This window comes from Lontra canadensis, unplaced genomic scaffold, assembly GCF_010015895.1.
Source record: "Lontra canadensis isolate GAN:19392208 unplaced genomic scaffold, GSC_riverotter_1.0 scaffold355, whole genome shotgun sequence".
Lineage (NCBI taxonomy): Eukaryota > Metazoa > Chordata > Mammalia > Carnivora > Mustelidae > Lontra > Lontra canadensis.
In genome coordinates, this window is record NW_022631349.1 from 114,359 (window position 1) to 125,038 (window position 10,680).

General features: G+C 40.0%; 1 pseudogene; it reads right to left on the reverse strand.

Annotated features, from left to right (window-relative positions):
- Positions 1-112: 112 nt before the first annotated feature.
- On the reverse strand, positions 113-9,693 carry LOC116862847 (annotated as a pseudogene).
- Positions 9,694-10,680: the final 987 nt, after the last annotated feature.

A 10,680-nucleotide genomic window follows, 5' to 3' on the forward strand; every position in this document is an offset into this window, starting at 1 on the left:
CAAGGTGCATGGCCAGTGCCAGAGTTTGTTTTCCCGCTGGTTACTCTGATAAATGCAGATGACATCCTGTCGGAGTTAGTAAGCCAGGGAGCAGGGTGTGAGTGCCTGTTCACTAATAAAACTTTTTATTAGGGCTGGTAGCATTTATTAGACCACTTAGCAGCTGGTTTGGGGTAACTGTTTTCTGTAGGCAGTCTTGTACTTCCTGAGCTGGTCCACGTTCTGAGCTCCCCACAGATGCACAGAGTGGAAGCAGGACCCTCCAAGGAGGGGCCTGGTGAGGGTATCTCCAGGACAAATGACTCTTCTCACATATCCCTCTGCTGGTGGCCAACATCTCTTCTGGCAGGCTTGATGGCCTCATTCGTGAGTCTGGTTACCAAGGAGTACCAGATGTCATCGTCAGAGGAACTGTCAGAGATAGGAGACAGATTCAGGCTTACCAAAATACTATCCGTCTCAGAATTCAAACTGATTTTTCACACTTTCCTGGTAGATGTGAAAGGCCTTCCAGATGTATGACCTCGGAAGCCCTGGGATGCCATCTGCTTCAGAAGCTCTGGGCTTCTGCCTTCAACCCTCTCCTTAAAAGCTCTTCTATGAAGTTGGCTACATCCATGTCAACTTCATCCCACCACTGTGGCAGCTTCCACGGGAAAGCCAAAGCTCCTGGGAAGGGAATCCAACTTCTTAGGGTCATCTCCTTCATGGAGAATACTGATACTTCAGACATCATGGGTATGAGACACTTGTTGGTCCAGAAGCCAGGTCCATCCTTAATCACAATGGTGACCTTGCCCTGCTTGGAAGGAGTGCTACAGTAGAAGCGTTGTGTCCTTAGATGTTTGGGGGGGCTGTGATCATCTCCAGCAGCTGCATCTTGTCCACAGGAGAGAAGTCATGTCTGCCAATCACCTGCTCAGGTCTTTGACAGTGGCAACTTCACTGATTGGGAGAGATGATGTGTTACTGGCAAAAACACAGTGATCTGGAATCATCCCTTCTACTTTCTTTAGCATCTGTGCTTCAGACTAAGGTCCTCAAAACCGGCTTTGATCACCTTTGGCCTTCAACTGGCCTTTTCAAAGGTCTAGGAATTGAGCTGCCTGATCAGTTGCTGAATGGAGTCTCCTTGAGATGATGTTAGGATTTTCTTCTTCACTTTATCCTTCAGTCCTTTGAACACTTGTTGCTGTCCTTAGCCCAGCCCACCTAGTGAAGCATCATTATATACAGTCTTTAGGCCCCAATCCTTGGGGATTTGGGCCATGCAGTCTCCCATCAGCCCTGCACCAAGAATGGCTTGATGCTTAACCTCCTTCTGTGGTGCTCCATGTTGATTCTTCTTGCACAGGACCTGACCGTGGTAAAGTCCCATCAAGGCCTTTGATTCTTTGGTCTTTGCAAGCTCTTCAAATTTCTGAGATTCAGAGATAGTCAGTGTCCTTCCCTTGCTCGGTTCTAGTCTTTACCACACTGGTTATCTTTAGACATGCAGGATAAAGAACTTTGGTTTGCTTTCCTACCCTTTCATCCTTCTTTTGTAAATCTGTTGCCTGACAAATGGAATGCTCATGGCTTGTGATGGTACTTTTCGTACCAACCTCTTGCGTGTTTTTGGAGAGATTTTCTTATCAGCTAGTCGTTTGGCAAAAGTAGTTGCAACTTCTTCTAGATATTCAACTGTCTGTTTATATTTATTTTAGAGAGATAGGCTTAAAAATATTTGCCACTGGGTGGGTGAAAGTATCTCATTGTCTTTTTCTTTCTCTCTCCTTCAGTTTTTTTTTATTTTATTTATTTTTAAGGATTTTATTTATTTATTTGAGATAGTGAAAGAGTGAGAGTGAGAGCACGAGCCAGGAGACTGAGGGAGAGAGAGAAGCAGACTCTCCACTGAATAAGGAGCCCGACGTGGAGCTCCATCCCAGGACTCTGGGGTCATGACCTGAGCCGAGGGCAGATGCTTAACTGACTGAACCACTCAGGCGCCCCTCTCCTTCAGTTTTTAAATGCACACTCACATACACAAACACACACACAGAATTGGCATGTAATATTGTATTCATTTTAGGTGCACAACACAATCATTATAAATACCTTGAAATGATCACCACAATACGTTTAGTAAACATCCATCACCTTAATAGTTACAATTTTTTTCTTGAAATAAGAAATTTTAAGATCTAGTGTCTTAGCAACTTTCAAATATACAATTCAGTAGTATTAACTATTGTCACCATGCTGTAACGTTAATCCCCAGAATTTATTAATCTCATAGCTGAAAGTTTGTACCTTGTGACCACCTTCACCCATTCTCAGTGTCCTTCCAATTAGAGTTTTCTTGATTATTGTGAGATTTTCAGTCTTTTCCTAGGGTTATTTGCCATGTATTAACTCCTCATATCATTTTCCCTGCTTCTTTGGAGAACCAGACCTGTCCCAATCTATTTGCAGGAGGTGATTCTATTGTCTGAATACGATCCCTTGTACATGGGGAAATAAGGCACCTTTTAGAAGGAGATATTTCTTCTGCAAAGATTCACTGTGCCCTGAAGGAGGTGAGTCAGTGGGTAGGGATGACAGGAGAGTGAGGGCTGGAGGTGGAGGTTCAGGGGAAATGAGAAAGATTCTCCTTCTTGGAATAGTTGTTTGTGTGCTGGCTCTCAGGATCATGTCTGACAGCTGATGATCATCACAGTACATGCCCTCTTGAATCCCCATCACCCTTTTTGCCCATCCCCCAACCACCTGCCCTTCAGCAACCCTCATTTTGTTTGTTCTGTATAGTTAAAAGGCTATTTAATGGTTTGCCTCTTTCCCCCACTATGTTCATCTGTTTCATTTCTTAAATTCCATACAGTAGTGAAATCATATAATATTTGTCATTCTCTGACTTATTTCTTGCTAAGCAACATGCACTGGCTCTATCCATGTCCTTGTAAATGGCAAGATTTCATTCTTTTTTTTTTTTAAGATTTATTTATTTATTTTAGAGAGAGAAACAGTGAGAGCAGGAGGGAGAGAAGAGAAAGTCTCAAGCAAATTCTGTGCCAGGCACGGAGCCCAGTGCAGGGCTCGATCTCACAATCCTGAGGTCAGGGCATTAAGATCACCACCTGAGCTGAAACCAAGAGTCGGATGCTTAACTGACTGTGTCCTCCAGGTGTCCCAAGATTTCATTTTTTTAATGGTTGAATAATAGTCCATTGTGTATATACACCACAACTTTTTTATCCATTCATCTGTTGTTGGACATTTGAGTTCTTTCCATAATTTGGCTATTGTCGATAGTCGTGCTGCAAACATTGGGGTGCATGTGTCCCTTCAAATCAGTATTTTTGTATCCTTTGGGTAAATACCTAGTAGTGCAATTGCTGGATTGTAGGATAGCTCTATTTTTAACTTTTTGAGGAACCTGCATACTTTCTTCTATGGAGGCTGCACTGGCTTACGTTCCCACCGACAGTGCATGAGGGTTCCTCTTTCTCAAATCCTCACCAACACCTGTCATTTCCCGTGTTGTTAATTTTAGCCATTCTGAAAGGTGGAGGTGATATCTCATTTTAGTTTTGATTTGTATTTCCCTGCGGTGAGTGATGTCAAGCATCTTTTCATGTGTCTGTTAGCCATCTGAATGCTTTCCTTGGAAAAATGTCTATTCATGTCTTCTGTCCATTTCTTTCCTGGGTTATTTGGTTTTTGGCCATTGAATTTTATAAGTTCCTTATGGATTTTGGATACTAACCACTTATCACATGTCATTTGCAAATATCTTCTCCCATTCTGTGGGTTGACTTTTAGTTTTATTGATTATTTCCTTCACTGACAGATGCTTTTTATCTTGAGGTAGTCCCAATTGTTCATTTTTGCTTTTGTTTCCCTTGTCTCCAGAGATATGTATAGTAAGAAGTTGCTATGGCGATGTCAGAGGTTGCTGCTTCTATTCTCCTCTAGGACTGAAATTGATTCCTGTCTCACATTTAGTCTTTCACCCATTTTGAATTTACTTTTGTGTATGGTATAAGGAAGTGTCCAGTTTCATTCCTTTGCATGTTGCTGTCCTGTTTTCCCAACACCATTAGTTGAAGAGACTCTCTTTTTTCCATTGGATATTCCTTCCTGCTTTGTTGAAGATTTATTGATCATGTAGTTTGGGGGTTTACTTCTGGGTTTTCTATTCTGTTGCATCAATTTGTGTATCTGCTTTTGTGCTAGTAATGATCACTTTTGTGCTGATATGATCACTACAGCTTTGTAATATAACTCAAAGTCCAAAATTGTCATGCCTCCAGCTTTGCTTTTCTTTCTCAAGATTCCTCTGGCTATTCAGGGTCATTTCTGGTTCCATACAAATTTTAGGATTGTTTTAGCTCTAGGAAAAATGCTGGTGGTATTTTGATAAGGATTGCATTAAATGTGTAGATTGCTTTGGTAGTATAGACATTCTAACAATATTTATTCTTCCAAACCATGAGCATGGAATGTCTTTCCATTTCTTTGCATCATCTTCAATTTCTTTCTTAAGTGTTCAATAGTTTTTAGGGTGCAAATCTTTTCCCTCTCTGGTTAGGATTATTATGTGCCACAAATTCCTAGGTCTCTCCTTATTTTGGGTGCAATTGTAAATGGGATTGTTTTCTTAATTTCTATTTCTGCCGCTTCATTATTAGTGTAAAGAAATGCAACAGATTCCTGTATGTTGATTTTTGTATCCTGTGACTTTACTGAATTTGTGTATCAGTTCTCGCAATTTTTTTGTGGAGTCTTTTGGGTTTTCTACATAGAATATCATGCTGTCTGTGAAGAGTGAAAGTTTGAATTCTTCCTTGCCAATTTGGATGCCTTTTATTTCTTTTTGTTGTCTGATTACTGTGGCTAGGACTTCCAGTCCTATGTTGAATAATAATGATGAGAGTAGACATCCCTGCCTTGTTCCTGACCATAGAGGAAAACCTGTCAGGTTTTTTTTCCCACTGAGGATGATATTAACTGTAGGTCTTTTGTATGTAGCCTCTATGACGTTGCAGTATGTGCTGCCTTCGATTTCTACTTTGTTGAGGGTTTCTATCAAGACAGATGTTGCACTTTGTCAAATGCTTGTTCTGTGTCTACTGAGAGAATGATATGGTTTTTACCTTTCTTTTATTAATATGGTATATCACATTGATTGATTTGTGAGTATTGAACCACCCTTGCAGCCCAGGAATAAATCCCCCTTGATCATGGTGAATGATTCATTCAATGGATTTGATTTGCTAGGATTTCGTTGAGAATCCATGCATCCATGTTCATCAGGGATATTGGCCTGTAATTCTCTTTTGTAGTAGGGTCTTTGTCAGGTTTGGAATTGAGGTAGTGCTGGCTTCATAGAATGAGTTTGGAAGTATTCCTTCCATTTCCAGTTGTTGAAACAGTTTGAGAAAATAAGTATTAACTCATCTTGAAATATTTGGTAGAAATTTACCTGGGAAGTCTTAGGCCCTGGACTCTTTTGGGAGATTTTTGATTCCTTCTTCAATTTCCTTGCTGGTTATTGGTCTGTTCAGGTTTTCTATTTCTTCCTGTTTCAGTTTTGGTAGTTTATACATCTCTAAGAATGCACCCATTTCTTCCAGATTGCCTTATTTATATAGCTGCTCCTAATATGCTCTTACCATTGTATTTCTGTCCATTGCTGTGAGTGGGGTGTTGAAGTCCCCTACTATTATTGTATTATTGTCAATGCATTTCTTTAATTTTGTTATTAATTGGTTTATATAATTGGCTGCTGTCATGTTAGGGCATATATATTTACAATTGATAGATCATCTTCTTGGACAGACCATTTAAGTATGATACAGTGTTCTTCCTCATCTCTCTTTTTTTAAAGATTTTGTTTTTAATGTCTATACTGCCTAGAGCAATCTATGCTTTTAATGCTATTCCGATCAAAATTCCACTGATATTTTTCGAAGAGCTGGAGCAAATAATCCTAAAATTTGTATGGAATGAGAAGAGGCCCTGAATCACTAAGGAAATGTTGAAAAACAAAAATAAAACTGGCGGCATCACATTACCTGATTTCAAGCTTTACTATAAAGCTGTGATAACCAAGACAGCGTGTTACTGGCATAAAAACAGACACATAGACAGTGGAACAAAGTAAAGAGCCCAGATATGGGCCCTCAACTCTATGGTCAATAATCTTTGACAAAACAGGAAAAAATATACAGTGGAAAAAAGACAGTCTCTTCAATAAATAGCGCTGGGAAAACTGGACAGTATATGTAGAAGAATGAAACTTGACCATTCTCTTACACTGTACACAAAGATAAACTCGAAAAAGAAACGAACCCTGCTGACACTTGGATCTTGAACTTCCAGCCTCCAGAACAGTGAGAACGTTCTGTTGGTGAAGCCGTCCAGCCCGGGCTAGTTTGTTATGGCAGCCCCAGCTGACCCATGCAGACTTTTTCCACCTCCTCCAACTAAAGTGGTTAAGCCAGGAAATCCTCCTATCTAGGAAGGATCCTGACAGAGTTAATAAGAAGCCACTTGCCTCACAACTCAAGGTAACCTGTGTTGCTCCCTCAATTCCATTTCTGGGTATTTCTTTAAAGGAAACAAAACTCTAACTTGAAAAGATACATGCACTCCCCCACGTTCACTGAAGCATTGTTCACAACAGCCAGGATAAAGAAACAAACTGAATGTCCACTAAGGGGTGACTGGATAAAGAAAAATGGGGTGTATATAGACATACTCAGCCATCAGAGGGAATTTTGCCATTTGTGACAACATGGATGGATCCTGAGGGCATCACGCTGAGTGAAATAGCTCAGAGAGAGAAAAACAAACCATACGATCTCACTTAGACATGGGATCTAAGCAAAGACCTTGAGCTCATACATACAGAGAATAGATGGGCAGTTGGAGGAGGCAGGGTGGGAGGTGTGGGTGAAATTGGTGAAGTGGGTCAAAAGGTACAAAGTTCCAGTCATAAAATAAATAAGTCATGGGATGTACTGTACAGCACGGTGACTATCGTTAATAACACTGTACTGTGTATTTGAACGTCACTGAGAGTAAATCTTTACAAAAAAGTTTTCAAAGCCTTCCTCAAACAAAAAAGAAAAAAAAGTTCTGATCCCAAGAAACGTGTTACTCTGTGAGGTAACAGATGTTAACGAGGCTTATTGTGGTGATCATCCCACAATATGTATAGATGTGCAGTCATTATGTTGTTCTTCTGGAACTAATATAATGCTTTTTATAGCTCAATTAAAAACAAACAAACAAACAAACAAAAAACAACCCAGAAAGACTCCTGGACATAGGCCACCAAGGGGAGAGTGAATCATTCCCATCTGAAGCAACTCCAGATCATCCCACATAAGCCTGAGGAAAACCAGTGGGGAGCCCCTAAACAGGCACACTTCCCCTCACTTGCTAATGCAGTTACCTCAATGCAGGCCTCATTGCTGGGTGAGGTGGTTGCTTTCTGGAGCAAGTGAAGAATTCGTATATTCTATTGTTATTTTCCTCTTTATATTCCTTCGTATTTTTAAAATTTTCTACCTGCGCCTTGAGCTAAGAAAAGAAATAAAAAATTTAAAAAATAATCTGAGTCATTAAAAGAAAGTCCGACTCATTTCCCCTGAGCTGTTTTGCCAAAAAAAGCAGCAAGAACAAGACTAAGCTTCAAAACAAAGGATCAGAATCACTGTTTGCTCAGTCAGAAAGTAAATTCATATAATAATCCACTTTTTCAACCATCACTCTTGCACGTTCTTCTTACACCTCTTCCGCCAGCTTACAGATATTTTGGGAACAGGAGTAGAAAAACATTATGAGAGATTTCCTCATTGAAATATTTGTGGTCGTTCAAGTGACATCACGAAGTACCTTCATGTCCACTGACGGGTCACCCTGCAACAGTGTCCACTCATACTGGACAATGGCGTGGTCATCCGTGCTCTCAAGGCCGTCCAAAACCGCTCCATCTGCAGGTAGTGGCAAGATCACATCCTGCCCGGCCTTGCTAAGTGGGGGGTTATCCTTTTCTGTGAAAGAAAATCAATAGTTCACAAGAGAGACGATCCCCTATTTTTTAAATAGTTTATTTAAAGAAGTATCATGTTGGCTAGTATAGATGCAGTCCAGTGAACAACTACTAAGAGAATGCATAGAAACTAAAAGTCATTTTCTTGCTGGCTTTCATCAGATTCTCTTTTCATAATGAACAATCAAATAGTGACATAGTAGGAATATGGACTTTAACTATAACAGGTGGAGAAGACACGGTATGGAGTATCAGCTGGTGGCAGTAGCTAGAACAAGGTGGTGGATACAAGACCAGTACTAGGCTCTCCAATCTGGAGTACTTTTATTCTCTAGAGTCAGATTTTCATTTAATTCATAAATAATTTAAGTTCAAAGTTCTATTAAATGAATTTATCAAGAAAAGACTTCTGAAACACATCTTTTTTTTTAAATCCTCCTCTGATACAGATTTTATTTTTTTCTTATCCTCAAGTTTTTAAAATAGAAGTGATATAAAGTGTTCAATGCATAGAAAATGAAGTTTGGAAAGTTAAGGCAAATTCTTGGATTCACACAACATAAAATTCACTTAGAAAGTTTCTAGAATATAATTTTTCATTTTGGAACATAGAAAACATTCACAGGTTCTAACAACTAACTGTTATTTGTTTATTTTTTAGTTCCTTTTTTAAAAGATCTTATATATTTATTTACTTGACAGAGAGAGAGAGAGAGAGAGAGAGAGAGAACACAAGCAGGGGAAGTGGCAGGCAGAGGGAGAAGCAGGCTCCCCGGGAGCAGGCTCCCTGGACAACTAATTTTTATAACAGAAGCTGGACAGAGTTTCTGTATGGCAGCAAAAGAAGTATGTATTTACCTTCGATCTGGAATGGTACTAAATAATTCAAGGCTAACTTGAAGTAGTGTCTGCTAACCACTAATCTTTAACCAATCGCTGCTTTAGTGCTGATGGATAGGAGAAGCTGCATACAGAAAACATATCTAAGAGCAGAGTTGTGAATATTTTATTGATTTAGGCTTATTAGTAGTAAACTTTCCCAAATGCGCTTATAGCTTAAAGAAATTTAGTAATTTAGTAACTGGGAGGGAAATCTATAGGTTCTTGTAATATATCCTATTTGGCATCCACTATTTCCTCTCTCCTCCAGTGCTGAACCTCTGCCCAGATTCTGGCCGGGATTTGTTCTTCCGAAATTTCTCTGAATGACATTGCTGAGACACTGCTCTCTTCCTCCAGAGCCCCAGCTGCTTCCCAAACAATCACCTAAGGGCCAACCCAGAAATCCCAGCACCTGAGGCCAGCAGCAATCCTATTTGCTTCTCACTAGGCCACAAATACATCACTGTGGACTCACTACAGCTAAAATGACTTCTCTGAGATTCTAATCTGATTGGGTCATTTCCCTGCTAAAGAAAAACCCTTCAACAAATTACCATGACCTTTCAGATGTTTAGAGACCTGATGGTCCAGCCCGATCTTCTCATCCACTGATCCTCCCAATACCCAGACACAGAGATTTTCTCTAAGGGGCCAGCAGCTCTTAGAGCTGTGGCTTTTCTGAGTCAGAATGCTGCTGGTAGCCTCAAAAAGAGATGGCTTTTTTATGAGCCCATTTACAGGGAATAAGCACAATTGCTACTGCCCATGGTGACATTTGTCTACTGAGAAGATGAGTCCCATTCTTTGTTGGTATTGTTTTTGTTTGTTTTTTGTTTTTTAATATTTTATTTATTTATTTGAGATAGACAGACACAGTGAGAGAGGGAACACAAGCAGGGCGAGTAAGAGAGGAAGAAGCAGGCTTCCCACTGAGCAGGGTGCCTGAGCAGGGATCATGACCTGAGCTGAAGGCAGACACTTAATGACCAAGCCACCCAGACTCCCTGGTGTTTTTTTTTTTTTTAAAGATTTATTTATTTATTTGAGAAAGGGAGTGGGGGAGGTTGGTTGGGGGAAGGACAGAGGGAGAGGAAGAGAATTTTTAAGCAGACAGGGCACTGAGAGCAGCTGGATGGAGCTGGACATAGGGCATGACCCTGAGATCACCACCTGAGCTGAAATGAAGAGTCAGATGCCTAACTGACTGCACCACCCAGGCACTCCAAGACAAGTCCCATCCTTAGAGTCATTTAAAACAATGAGGACTCATAACTCAGATTTAAATAAGCCACACAAGCAACCTTTGCCTAAGAAGAAATTTGTTTTGCCTTTTCCATCTCAGAGCAAAGACCTAGTGTCTGAGGTCTTTATTCTGCTTCTCCCAGGTAAGGAAAGAGGTGACAATTTCACTACTAATAGGCCATTATACAGAGTGTTACAGAGAACTTTCTTTTGGCTCTGGAAGTTTCATTGCTTTCCACACAATGGTTTACCACTTTATAATTCTGGAAATCATCTTATAATCTGCAGTAATACATTATAGTTAGCAACTATTTGCATGAAAATTTATTTTAAAATACTTTTTGTAAGTAAACAAACTAAAATATACCTGTATGATATAAACAACAATGAATGCTATATTTTTAAGCTCTTAAAGATGTAACCCCAAAGTCTTATATTGGAAAAATTAGGTAAGTTCTGGAATGTCCCACATAATTACAAAACTAATTCATCCTGCCTCTCCTGGAAGAAGT